Here is a 13347-nt window from a genome sequence, read left to right as displayed (position 1 = left end):
TGCTGTATTATATTATCATTTAATTTTTTTTATTTGATAAAATTATATGGCATAAAATTTTTCACTTTAATCACTTCTGAGTATATGATTCAGAAGTTTTAATTACATTAACAGTGCTCTGCAACTGTCACTGTTATTTCCAAAACTTTGTCATCATGCCAAACATAAATTCTGTGCCCTTTAAGTGAAAGAATAACTTCGTATTAAACCTTACCTCACCTCTGTTGATGGTAACATCAAATCTAATTTCTGTGTTTATTAATATCTCCATCCTACAAACTTTAATTACAAATTATCATTTATAGATATATAAATTAATATATCAATATAGAAATACTGATAGCTATAACCCATTTAAAAAAAACTATGTGATATCCTTAATTATTTTTAAGAATGTAAAGTGTAACAGAGTGTCTAATGATAATTTTTACTTTTAATGTCTTTTGATCACAAAATTAAGTCAGAATTAAATGAGAAAATGTATATAAAGTGTTCAGTAGAATACTTGGTTGACATCATAATAAATACTCAGCAAATATTGGGAAGTATTACTACTTCCTACTCCCACACAAGTATTCATTTAGAAAGTATTTGTTGATCTCTTACTAGGTGCCAACAACTATGCTATGTCCTGGGATTCTATTCCCTAAGCACAACTTGCTTACAGTCAAATTGAAGAGATGTGTGTAATCAAATAAACACTCTGTTATCAACTCTGGCCTGACACCTGTTTTTATATAGCCCATGAGCTAAGAATGGTTTTCAGATTTTTAAATGCTTAAAAGAAAAGATCAAAAGAAGAATATTTCATGACATGTGAAAAGTGAATGAAATTCAAATTTCAATTTTTATAAATAAAGTTTTATTAGAGCACAAAAAAAAAACAGTGTAAAGTGATCTTAAGATGAAAAAGTTTCAGAGCGGCTACTCTGAATTTACCAGAATGAGTGGGTATTTGCCACTGGATTCTTTTTTTTTAATTAACTAAGGGACTACCTCGGAAGGAAGATTGGGCAATCTACTTCCATAGTGATACTGTCTTGGAAACCCAAGGAGGAGTCACTATGAGTCAGGTCTGACTCGACGGCACATAATAACAACAACGAGAAGGAACTACTTTTTAATATCTTTGATCTTTTACTTCCCATGACTCTTCATACTAAAATACTTTAACAAATGATGACACTCCTCTGATTTTAGTGTTTTGCCTGAATGTGGAAATACTGCAGGGTCAGAGCTGTGTAGATGAAGATGTAAAAGGTTTAAGAGATTAGAAATAAAGGTTTCAGAATCTCAAATATGTCCCGGTAGTTGATTTTGTTAAAAATTAACATCTTTACAGATGTGTAGCTTGAATAAACATATAACATTAAATAATATTAATCAGTATTTAGAGTTTCCCTCCCATATAGTCACATTCCCCCTGAAAAAGACATCAAGATCAGATGATTTTACAAACAACAATTAATCCCTCTCATATACAGGCATGTCAGAGAATAGAAAAGGAAGGAAAGTTTCCTAACTCATTTTATGAGTTTAGTAGAGCACGATAGGAAAACTGAAGACTACAGAGGAAAAGAATATAACAGATCAACATGATGGTTTAAAAATATGTCCACCAATTCTTTGGTATGCTTCCCTTCAACCACTCCCCTACCCTTGAGAGCGAGCTAAGTGATTCACTTCTAGTGAACAGGATATAATGGAAGTGATGATGTGTGATTTCTGGACTAGGTCTTAAGAGTTATTTTGGTTTCTGCCTTGCTCTCTTGGATCACCCTGGAAGAAGCCAGCTGCCATGTCTTGAAGACACTGAGGCAGTCCTATGAAGAGGTCCATGTGGTGAGGAGCTGAAGCCATTTGCTGACAGCTATTGGAGTGAGTCATTTGAGGAGCCTGGCATACTGACTTCAAGTTGCTAGGAGATCCTGAGCCAGAACCACCCAGATAAGCTGCTTCTCAATCCTTGATCACAGAAACTGTGAAATAATAAATATGTGAATATTTTTGATCACTAAAGTTTTGGGTTAATTTGTTATGCAGCAATAGAAAATAAATTCAACCAATATAACTTATGAATATAAATGTATAAATTCTAGAGAAATCCTCACAACTCTAATTCAGTGGTGTTATATTAAAGTAATACATTATGACTTGGAGTCATAATGCAAGGATAGTTTAGCATTAGAAAAATCTAAGAATGCAATGAACTATATTCACAGAAAAGAACAAAAACTTTACTTTCAACATTCATTCATGATTTAAAAGTTTTAATAAACTTTGACTAGCAGGTCATTTCCTTAATCAATAAAAGGTATCCACAAAAACATTACAAAGCATAATACTTAAAGTGAAACTTTAAAAATAGCCCCTTCAAGTCAGCAATGAGATAAATATGCTGCTATCACTGCTTCCAGTCCCAGGGAGGCACAAATGGTTTGCTCTCACCTACTAACTGAAAGGTTGGAGGATCAAACCCACTTAGTGGCACTATAGAAGAAAGGTCTGGCAATCTGTTCCTGTAGCTTATAGCCAACAAAATGCCATGGAGCTCAGTATGGGTTCTCCATGAGTCAGAATTGAATTGATGGCAATAGGTTTGACTTGATTTTTATCACCGTTTCCATTCAACCATGTTTTGGATATTGTTGTTGTTGTTATGTGCCATTGAGTTGGACCCGACTCATATCGACCCCTCCTTGGATTTCCGAGGCAGTATCACTATGGAAGTAGATTGCCCCATCTTCCTTCCAACATTCTAGGACAAGAAAAGAAAACAAGAGGTACGAAAATTGGAAAAGAAGAGATCAAAATATTTTTATTTGCAAATGTTGATTGTCACAGAAAAATCAAAAAGAACCATGGGCAAATTATTAGAACTAATAAGAGAGTTCAGCAAGGGTGCAAGTTACAAGTTAATATAGAAAAATAAACAATATTCCTATACACTTTAATAGCTAAATAAAAATATTTTTTAAAAAAGGACCCCAATCACAATAGCATTAAAATGATGAGATATCCAGGAGTAAATGTTACAAGAATGGGCAATATTTTTCATGGATGAAATCATACAATTTTGAATGAGAAAAATGGCCTGAATAACCAGAGAGATGCCCTGTACCGTGTATAGATAATTGAAAGACTCAATATCATAAAGCTGTCAGTTCTCTTGAAATTGATAAATAAATTCCATAAAGTTACAATCAAAATCCCTACAGAGTTCTTTGTGGAATTTTCCTAAAATGTGCATGAAAGAGCAAAGAGCCAGGAGAAGCTTTGACACTCTAAAGCTTACCTTACAAATATTAAAACTTATTATAAATAATGCATCTATGTGACAGGCCTGGAACAGTTATTGTCTGCTTCTAAGGTTTCCATCACAGATGCAAGAAAAAAGTTCCTCGTGCTTTCTATCTGTCTGCTTGTGGCAGCAAGATTGAATAGGTGAAGACAGAGGTTACTAAATGGAAGAGGGGAGAGAAGAGTAGAGAAGTCAGAAATAACCTTGTAAACATACCATTTACTCCAAAAAAGGGATCTTAAAATTTTGTTTAATCACGGGAGAAGGAAGGGCTGCCTATGCACAGGGAGACAGCTCAGGGGGCAGGAGTATATGGAGGGATGGACACTGGGAAGTGGTAACTATGGGGAGGAAGTGGGAGGGGAGCTGTTGATTGTGGTAAACTGTGGTTGATGACATGAGACAAAGTATATGTGAACTGCTGTATGGAAAGTGAATTTGCTCTGTAAATCTTCACCCAAACCACAATTAAAAAAAAAAAAAAATTGTGTTTACATGACAAGTGCTAGAAGATCATTTCTCTTATACCCTTGCCCTCCTGTTTAATTTTACTTTGAAAACTTAGTTTGAAACATTAAAAAAAAAAAGAAAAAAACTTATTATAAATAATACTCCATTAGCTATCTGTCAATTTGTCATACTGTGGTGGCTTGTCTGTTGCTATGATGCTGGGAGCTGTGCCACTGATATTTCATGTACTAGCAGGGTTGTCATGGTGGACAGGTTTCAGCAGAGCTTCCAGACTAGGACAGACTAGGAAGAAAGGCCTGGTCATTTATTTCCAAAAATCAGCCAATGAAAACCCTGTGAATCACAACAGCACATTTGTCTGATTTGCTTGTTTTGGACATGTCATCAGAAGGGCTCAATTGCTGGAAGAAGACATTTTGTTTGGTGAAGTAGTGGGCCAATAAGGGCAAGGGGGACACTTGGTGAGATGGAATGGCCCAAGAGCCACAACAGTGGACTCAAACATGCCAGGGAATGTGAGAAAGACCACGAGGCAGCATGCCATGCTGTTGTACATGAGGTGGCCATGTGTTGGAGTTGACTTGATGGAAAGACAACCAGGCAGCATGCCATGCTGTTGTACATGAGGTGGCCATGTGTTGGAGTTGACTTGATGGCAGCTAACAATATAAATAATAATAAAACCTATTATAAAGCAATAACATTTAAGACAGTATCATATTGGCACAGGCTAGGCAAATAGGTCAATGGACCATAATAGAGAGCCCTATCTCCCAACAGACCCATGTATATAGGGACTTCATATATGATTGAGATGGCACCGCAGTTCAGTGGAGATATCATGGGCTACTCAATAAATTGTGTGAGGATGATTGGTTATCTGTATGGGGAAAAGATTAGAGATCTTATCTCATACCATATACAAAAATAAATCAGGTAGATTTAAAGACCTAACCTTGAAAAGTAAAACTATAAAAGATCTATAATACAGGTGAATGTCTTTATGAGCTTAGAGTAGGGAAGGATTTCTGGGCAGAATTAGCACAAACCATCAAGGAAATGATTAATACATTTGCCTACATTAAAATGGACAGGTTCCGTTCATCAAAGATACAATTTTAAAAAGTGAAAAGATGAGCCACAGTGGATGAAGTTATGTGTACTGCATATAACTGATAAATGATTAGTATCTAGACTATAGGAGCTCTAGTGGCATAGTGCCAAAGTTATTTGATGCTAACCAGAAGGCTGGCAGTTCCAATCCACCAGCCACTCCTGAGAAGGAAGACTGGGCAATCTACTTCCATAGTGATACTACCTCGGAAACTGAAGGAGGGGTTGGAAACCCAAGCAGGGGTCACTATGAGTTGGATCCAACTTGACAGCAGTGAATTGTTTTGTTTTTTTTTTTTAATCCAGACTATATAAGGAGCTCCTGCAACTCAATAAGAAAGACAAACCACCGAAGAGAAAAATGGGCAAGGACTTGAACAGTAATTTCACAGAAGAGGAAAGATGAATGACCAATAAACATGTGAAAAGATGTTCAACCTCATTAGTAATAAGGGAAATGCAAAATAAAACCACAATATGGTACCATTTTGCATCTACCCAAATGACAAAAATGTGAAAGTCTGACAATAAGAAGTGTTGATGAGCTTGAGGAGCAACTGTATACCCTGCTGTTATTGGGAGTGTGAATTGGAACAGCCAGTCTCAAAAATAATTTGGCATTGTCTAGTACAGCTGAAGATGTAGATGCACTACAATTATGTAAATCTACATACACATAGCATACACATTAGACAATTCTTGAACATGTGCAAGGAAGTTTTCATGAGAACATTCGTAGTGTTTCTAGTAAACCAAACGAAAAAGCAAACTCACTGAAGTCGAGTCAATTTCCACTCATAGTGACCCCTGCTTGGGTTTCTGCAGCAGTGTCTCTATGGAAGTAGATTGCCAAGTAGTAGTGTTTTAATACCTAAAAGCTAAAATAACTCAAATTCCATTAGCAGTAAAATTTGTGGTGTTTGTAACAATAGAATACTATACAACAGTGAAAATGGATAAACTATTCCTGTCTGATCTCAGAAACAGTATGTTGCATTGTTGTTGTTGTTAGGTGCTGTCAAGTCAGTTCCAACTCATAGTGACCTTATATACAACAGAATGAAACACTGCCCAGTCCTGCCCCTTCCTCATAATTGTTGCTATGTTTGAACCCATTGTTGCAGCCACTGTGTCAATACATCTCATTGAGGGTCTTCCTCATTTTCTCTGACCCTCTACTTTACCAAGCATTATGTCCTTTTCCAGTGACTGGTATCACCTGATATAACATGTCCAAAGTAAGTGAGACAAAGTCTTACCATCTTTGCTTCTAAGGAATCCATAAAATATAATTACATTTACTCAAAGTTAGAAAATACAAGAAAAATAATAAAACATTGTAGGTGGCAAAACTATAAAGGGAAGCAAGATGACAATAAATATAAATTTCAGGGTAATAGTTATTTCTGTGTGTATCTGAGGAGAAAGGCTGGGAGCATGAGGCAGGTGGAATCAGACGAGAGACTGGGACACATATAACCTATGAGCTTCACCTTGTTAGCTGGGTCTTGGGTGTTCATTTTATTTCATGTCTTTATGCTTTTTAGATGGGTGTAGATACTCCTTTGTGTTGAAAGTTCACAGAGCCGATAAACACCAATTCAGATTAGTTGTTATGTCCACGATACAGGGGAATGGGATCAAAGGAGGTTATACAGGGATCATCAGCAGTATTTATAATGTATGTATTTGTTTTTAAAAAATCTGACACCAGGGTAGTCAAATTCAATGACGCTAGAATTTGGACACATGAACATACATACAGATATTCTCTGTAATTTTCTTTTTTGTTGAAATATTTAGTAATGAAAATTTTAAAATAAAAGAAAATGTATAAAAAGAGAGGTTGGTAGGAAACATTGAAATGCTAGCTTTGATTGTGTTTGGGGGAACTGAGGGGGATTGAGATTATATGCAATTCCCTCCATTTTTCAATGAGAATGTTTTATTATGCTTATTATCTTAAAAATCTGTTAAAAAAAACTTCCTTATCAATTCACTTATCATCTTCTAAAAATGGAACACTGAGTCAAAAACACTTGAAATATTCAACAAATAATTGTTGAATTCCATGCTTATTAAGGAAACTTATTAATACTTGTTAGTACTAATTAACAAAACTTATTAGCACTTATTAAGGAAACTTATTAATACTAATTAAGGGAAAGTACTGGAGGTGTGTTAATCCAAAAACAAAATAGTAGACTTGGCATCTAGACTCTAGATGCAGACTGCCTGGGTAGGCGTCTGGCTTCCCCCTCTTCAAGGTCCTAGATATAGAATCTTAAATAGATTTTTTTTCAACTTTTTACTGTGATTTGGGTGAAATTTTACAAATCAGATTCATTTTACATTCAATAGTTAATATACATTTTGTTTTGTGACACTGGTTATATTCCTCACAATGTAACATCTCCCCTCCCACTTCCTCCCTGTGGTCTCCCTTTCCCTGTGTCCTTCATGCCTATATATTCCTGCCTCCCTAGTTTTCTCCCTGTACAAACGCTGCCCTTCTGATCTCCCATGGTTGATTGTTCTAAGGAGTGCATCTCCCTGGTGTAGGTATTCAGTCTATTGTTTGGCTGAGAGTTAAGCAACAGGAGGGAGTCCAATTCCAGGCCCAAAGGGTGACTTGGGGCCATAGTCTCAAGGATTTCACCAGTCTCTATCAGACTAGTAAACCTGATCTTTTTGTGATTTTTAGTTTTGTTCCACACTTTTTCTCCCACTCTGTCCAGGATCTTTAATTTTGAGCCTTTTCCAAGTGGTTGGCATTGGTTGTCGGGCACCATCTAGTTCCTCTGGTCTCAGGATCATATAGGCTGAAGTTCTCATGGTCCATTAGTCCTTTGGACTAACTTTTTCCATGCATCTTTGATTTTCTTCACTCTTCTTTGCTCCGGACAAGGAGAGACCAATACTTGCATCGTAGATGGCTGCTTGCAAGCTTTTAAGATCCCAGTTGCTACTCACCGAAATAAGATGGAGAACAATATTTTTATACACCATGTTGTGCCAATTGAGCTTGATGTCCCCCATGACCATGGTCCCCAACCCACAGGCCCAGTGACCTATTCCTTTGAGATGCTTAGTTGCGACTGAGAAGTTATCCTAACTTTGCCTCTTGTTAGGTTTTAAATGCATATTGACATTTTTATAGCACATACAAGTACTTCTGTAGGAATATCGTCTGCCAAACCTATGTATGATCATGGATAGATTCCTATTCGCCTGTCCATAACTGATCTTCTTGCCTGTCTACCTGTGTGTCCACCCATAGATTAGTGTTTACTGTTACTGATAATGCAGTATTGTGTATGTAATAGTATTTACCTTTGTTATCTGTACCTTTTGTGCACCTTTCTGTGTCTTCCTTTTCCTTAATGATATTGTATTGGTCACACACTTTTGTTATTTTGCCTTTTCCTTCACCCAGATCATTACATGTCTCTTATTAGCTAGCAATTTTTCCTCCCCTCCCCTCTCATCCCGGGTAACCAAAAAAGAAAATTTCCTTCCCTGTGTAAACTTTCCTTGACTTTTTATAATAAAAGACTCATACAATATTTTTCCTTCTGTGATTGACTTATTTCACTCAGCATAATGTCCTCCAAGTTCATCCACATTATAAGGTGATTTACTGATTCTTCACTCTTCTTTATTGTTGCATAGTATTCCATTGTGTGTATGTACCATAGTTTGGTTATCCATTCACCCTTTGATGGGCACTTGGGTTGTTTCCATCTTTTTACTGTTGTGAATAGTGCTGCAGTGAACATGGGTGTGCATATATCTATTCATGTCCCAGATCTCACCTCTTTCAGATATATGCCTAGTAGTGGGATTGCTGGATCAAATGGTATTTCTGTTTCCAACTTCTGAAGGAAGCATGATACCATTTTCCACAGTGGTTGTACATTTTACAATCCCATCAGCAGTGGGAATAGATTTTTTGATCTCTCAGTGTCTCAGTTTCCTCACTTACAAACTGAAACTGATGAGACCAACTACCTAACAGGGTCATTATAAGAATTATATATGTTAATTTTTTGTATAGTGCTTAGAACAGTGCCTGGCACATAGTAAGTACTATATACACCTTTGCTAAATAAAGAAATAAGCAGAATAAATGGAACAAGAGACTGGTGAAGGACTCATGGTGTCAATGTGTGTGATTTTTCAAAGTATTCTTATAATCCAGGAGCAGAACCTGAACAGGCCTGGCCTTATTTTAATGAAAATTATTGGACTTCAAGCATTGGGACAGCTTCTCTGGCTCTCTTTCTGAGATTGTGTGTGTGTGTGTGTGTGTATTGGGGGGGTACTCTACATCCAGAGCATTTATGAAAGCCCTTGAGGGCAATCTGCTGAGAAACAGAGTGACAAATATCACTTCAACTCGCATCATATGACATACTTCTCCTTAGTCCTGTCACAAGTTGACAAGGAATGCTGCCTCTGGGGATGAATTCCAGGGTATCTCAAGCATATGTCCAGTTCCTTGACAGCAGGCTGTTTATATAACCAGGCCAGTTCTCTTTAGCCTGTTTGCATGGGCTGCCCTTGGGTATTCCAGGCCTTTTCTTCCCCATTGGATGTATCCATGAGAGAAGAGCTTTATGTGGCCTTGAGGGGCCTCCAAGGTTAAATACTGAGGTGACTTGTCTGCCAGAGATGCAGACCTGCTGGAGTCTCAGCCTTCAGGGACCTATGAGGGACTGCTGCTACGGAAACCACCACACAAAGATTTAGCATAATCTATGCTGCCCGAAATCTAACTTTGCCAAAAATTTGAAATTACAGTTTCTATTTACAGTGTTTTCTAAATCATTGCTTGTTTGCTGGCATTTTCTCCTCAGAACTTGGGAAGAGATAAATATTGCTCTTCCCCTTCCCTGGATGGTGAAAATGGCTTTGTGCATTTGTCACCCTTGCTAGTGACAACCATGGATTCATTCCAGAAACCTCTCCTATTCTAAATGGAGAGAAACTCAGACTTGAGAGAGGATTTCTCTCTTCATTCCTACACCTATGTAAGGAATTTTGCCATCATGAGCTAGCCTAGCCTAGTATCTGTTGCCAAACAAGATCCTTTGTCTTGCGGTAGAGTTGCTTGAAATCATTCCCAGCTTGATATGCTTGTTTTACATTTTTTAGCTTTCTGGCCCCTTAGTTCCCAACTATGGGGAAAAAAAAAAACCATTGTTTTGCATCCAATGCTTTAAAAGATGTCTGCTAAGAGCTAGTGCTATAATTATTCTGGTAGTTATTTTTAGTCAAAATGTGGCCTATAACTTTCTTTGCCCTCCCCAAGCCATATCAGGTGCTGATCTGCTTGGAGATGGCCCCAGACCACTAGGGAGTTTTTCAGCTGCTGTGGAAAACAGAGGGGTCACGGAGTGACCCTCACTGGTGTTTTCCATGGCAGCTGTGCCCTCGCCACAGGGCCCGTTTGGATCTGCAGAAAAGCTCTGGGCCAGATGGCTGCCTCCTCAGGGGACCTGGACCAGCTTTGGTGACGTGGGAGGCCACAATCACATGAGGGAGGCTGAAGAGCCCCTTCTCAGTAAGATTGAATCCAATAGCCCACGTGACATAAAAACACAGGGGTGCAAATGGTTAATGCACTTGCTTGCTAACCAAAACATTGCAGGTTTGAGTCTACCCAGAGAAGCCTCAGAAGAAAGGCCTGGCAATCAACTTCTGAAAAAAAACAGCCACTGAAAACTCTATGGAGCACAGTTCCACTCTGACACACATAGGACTGAATGAGTCAGAATGACTCAACAGCAGCTATTTTTTTTTTTTAACTACAATAAATATTTATCTGTGAATCTACCATATGTCTAAGTACTATGCTGACCCTTTAGGAATAGGTAGGAACTCCTCCTTGCACCTGTGCTAGCACTCACTGTAGCCCTTATAAATTAAATGATCCATTCCCATGCCATCTGATATGTCTGTAACCCACCTCCCCACTGGGTTTCCAAGGCTGTAAATCTTTATAGATGTAGATTGCCTCATCTTTCTACTGTGGAGCAGCTGGTGGGTTTGAACTGCCAGCCTTCTGGTTAGCATCCAAATGCCTTACCCACTATGCTACCAGAGCTCCATCTACCTCACCAGTCTGTAAAATTTATAGCTAACCGACTGGGATCTTAAAAGCTTGCAAGTGCTCATTTAGATGCAATGATGAGTCTCTGCTCATCCAGAGCAAAGAAGAATGAAGAAAACCAAAGACACATGGAAACAGTCCAAGGGACTGGTACAGCATGCGATCCTCAACCTATACGACTGAGACCGAAGAACTAGATGGTGCCTGGCTACCACTGTCAACCACTTGGAGGGGGATCTATGTAGGAGATCCTGGATAGAGTGGGAGAACAATGTGGAACAAAACTCAAAATCATAAAAAAAAAAAAAAAAGGAACCATGTTTGCTGGTCTGATAGAGCCTGGTGAAACCCCTGTGACTATGGCCCCTAGCTGCCTTTCAGGTGTGGAATTGAACCCACTCCTGCGGCCTCCAGCCAAACAAAAGACAGGCATATAAGCTGAACATTTACATTAGGTAGATACACTCCTTGGAGAGATCAATCATGGGAGAATAGAAGGGCAGTGTATGCACAGGGAGACAGTTCAGGGGGCAGGAGTGCATGAAGGGAAGGACACAGGAAAGAGGTAATTATGGGCAGGAAGTGGGAAGAGAGCTGTTACATTGTGGGGAATCGCAGTCAATGTCACGAGACAAAGTGTATGTGAACAGCTGTATGGAAAATGAATTTGCTTTGTAAACTTTCACCCAAATACAATAAAAATTTTTTAAAAAAACAGATTTTTCCCCCAGCAAATATATATATAATTGAATTAAATATTTGATTAAGTATTTCTCAAATAAAATAGGAGAAACAAGCCTGTATGACTTGGGAGAGAAGATTTTGTGAAAGGCTTATTTATACTTTAATCTTTACATGTTGTTGTTATGTGCTGTCGAGTGGACCTGACCCATAGCCGCCCTTCCTTGGGTATCCGAGGCGGTATCACTATGGAAGTAGATTGCCCCATCTTCCTCCCGAGGAGTGGCTGGTGGATTTGAACCCCCAACCTTCTGGTTAGCAGTCAGTGCCTTAGCTACTATGCTACCAGAGCTAAAGACAGCAACAAGCCTGATAATAAGCAAATAAATCTTTACCTTCTAAAAAAAAAAAAAAACCCTCAGGCTAAAAAATAAAAAATTTAAAGCTAACATTTATACTGAACATATGCATGTCTAAGTACTAAACCCACTGCCATCGAGCTGATTCCAATTCATACTGACCCCCAGTGGGTTTCCAAGGCTATAAATCTTAACAGAAGTAGATTGCTTCATCTTTCTCCAGTGGAGCAGCTCGTAGGTTTGAATCGCCAACCTTTGGTTAGCAGCCAAGTACTGTTGTTGTTATGTGTCGTGGAGTCAGACCCGACTCATAGCGACCCTTCCTTGGGTTTCTGAGGTGGTATCACTACGGAAGTAGATTGCCCAACCTTCTTTCCAGGAAGTGGCTGGTGGGTTTGAACCGCCAGACTTCTGGTTAGCAGTCAAGTGCCTTAGGCACTACGCTACCAGAACTCCAGCCAAGTACTGTTGTTGTTGTTGTTATGTGCTGTTGAGTTGGACCCAACTCATAGTGACCCCTCCTTGGGTTTCCGTGGCAGTATCATGGAAGTAGATTGCCCAACCTTCCTTCCCAGGAGTGGCTGATGGGTTTGAACCACCAGTCTTCTGGTTAGCAGTCAAGATATGTATTAATTCATTTAATCATTTAAACAACTCTGGGAGGTAAGTACTATTATTGTCATTATCCTCATTTTTATATACAGGAAACTGAAGCATAGTGACATTAAATAAATCAACCAAGGTCACCCAGCATAAGGTGGAGCCAGGCTTCAAACGCAAGTAGACTGACTCCAGAGTTCTTTGTCACTCTCCTGTCTGCCTCTCTGTCTCTTTCTTGCCCCTCTTTGTATCTCTGGCACTAGGAGTTTGGCCTCTAATCTTTCTTCTTAGCCTCCCTTTGGCCTGTTTTCTACATAGCTACCAGGGTAATGCTTTAAAACCATTAGATCAAGTTAGCACCTCATCAAATCTCCCATGTAACTTAGAATAAAACCAATATTACATGATCTAGCCACTAACTTGCTCTTTCCCTTTCAGCTACATCTAGATTTATTTATTTTTGAGATGTTCAAATTGAGTTTATTAATGTCATTTTCCCCTGTTTTGTGACATTTACTGCAATTCTCTCACTGTAACAGCATTCTTGCCACTTCCTCCCTATGGCCATCCCTTCCTTTCACTCTTTCTTTTTTTTTTTTTTTTTAATTTTATTTTGCTTTGGATGAAGATTTACAGAGTAAATTCACTTTTCATACAGCAGTTCACATATACTTTGTCTCATGTCATTGACCAAAATTTACAATGCA

The 13347-nt window shown here is 38.4% G+C and overlaps 1 protein-coding gene and 1 non-coding gene across 2 annotated transcripts in view; both read left to right on the top strand.

Moving 5' to 3' along the window:
- Positions 1-13347, top strand: part of ANK1 (ankyrin 1) — a 348995-nt gene that overhangs the window by 148477 nt on the left and 187171 nt on the right. The window lies entirely within an intron of this gene.
- LOC122152263 lies at positions 3325-3456 on the top strand. The gene has a single exon (XR_006164484.1). It is a non-coding gene; the product is annotated as a small nucleolar RNA SNORA31 (small nucleolar RNA).

Source organism: Orycteropus afer, unplaced genomic scaffold, assembly GCF_000298275.1.
Source record: "Orycteropus afer afer isolate SDZICR_OR568_19922 unplaced genomic scaffold, OryAfe1.0 scaffold00024, whole genome shotgun sequence".
NCBI classification, from domain to species: Eukaryota; Metazoa; Chordata; class Mammalia; order Tubulidentata; family Orycteropodidae; genus Orycteropus; species Orycteropus afer.
Note: the sequence above shows the minus strand (reverse complement) of the source record. Positions and strands in the feature narration are given on the sequence as shown.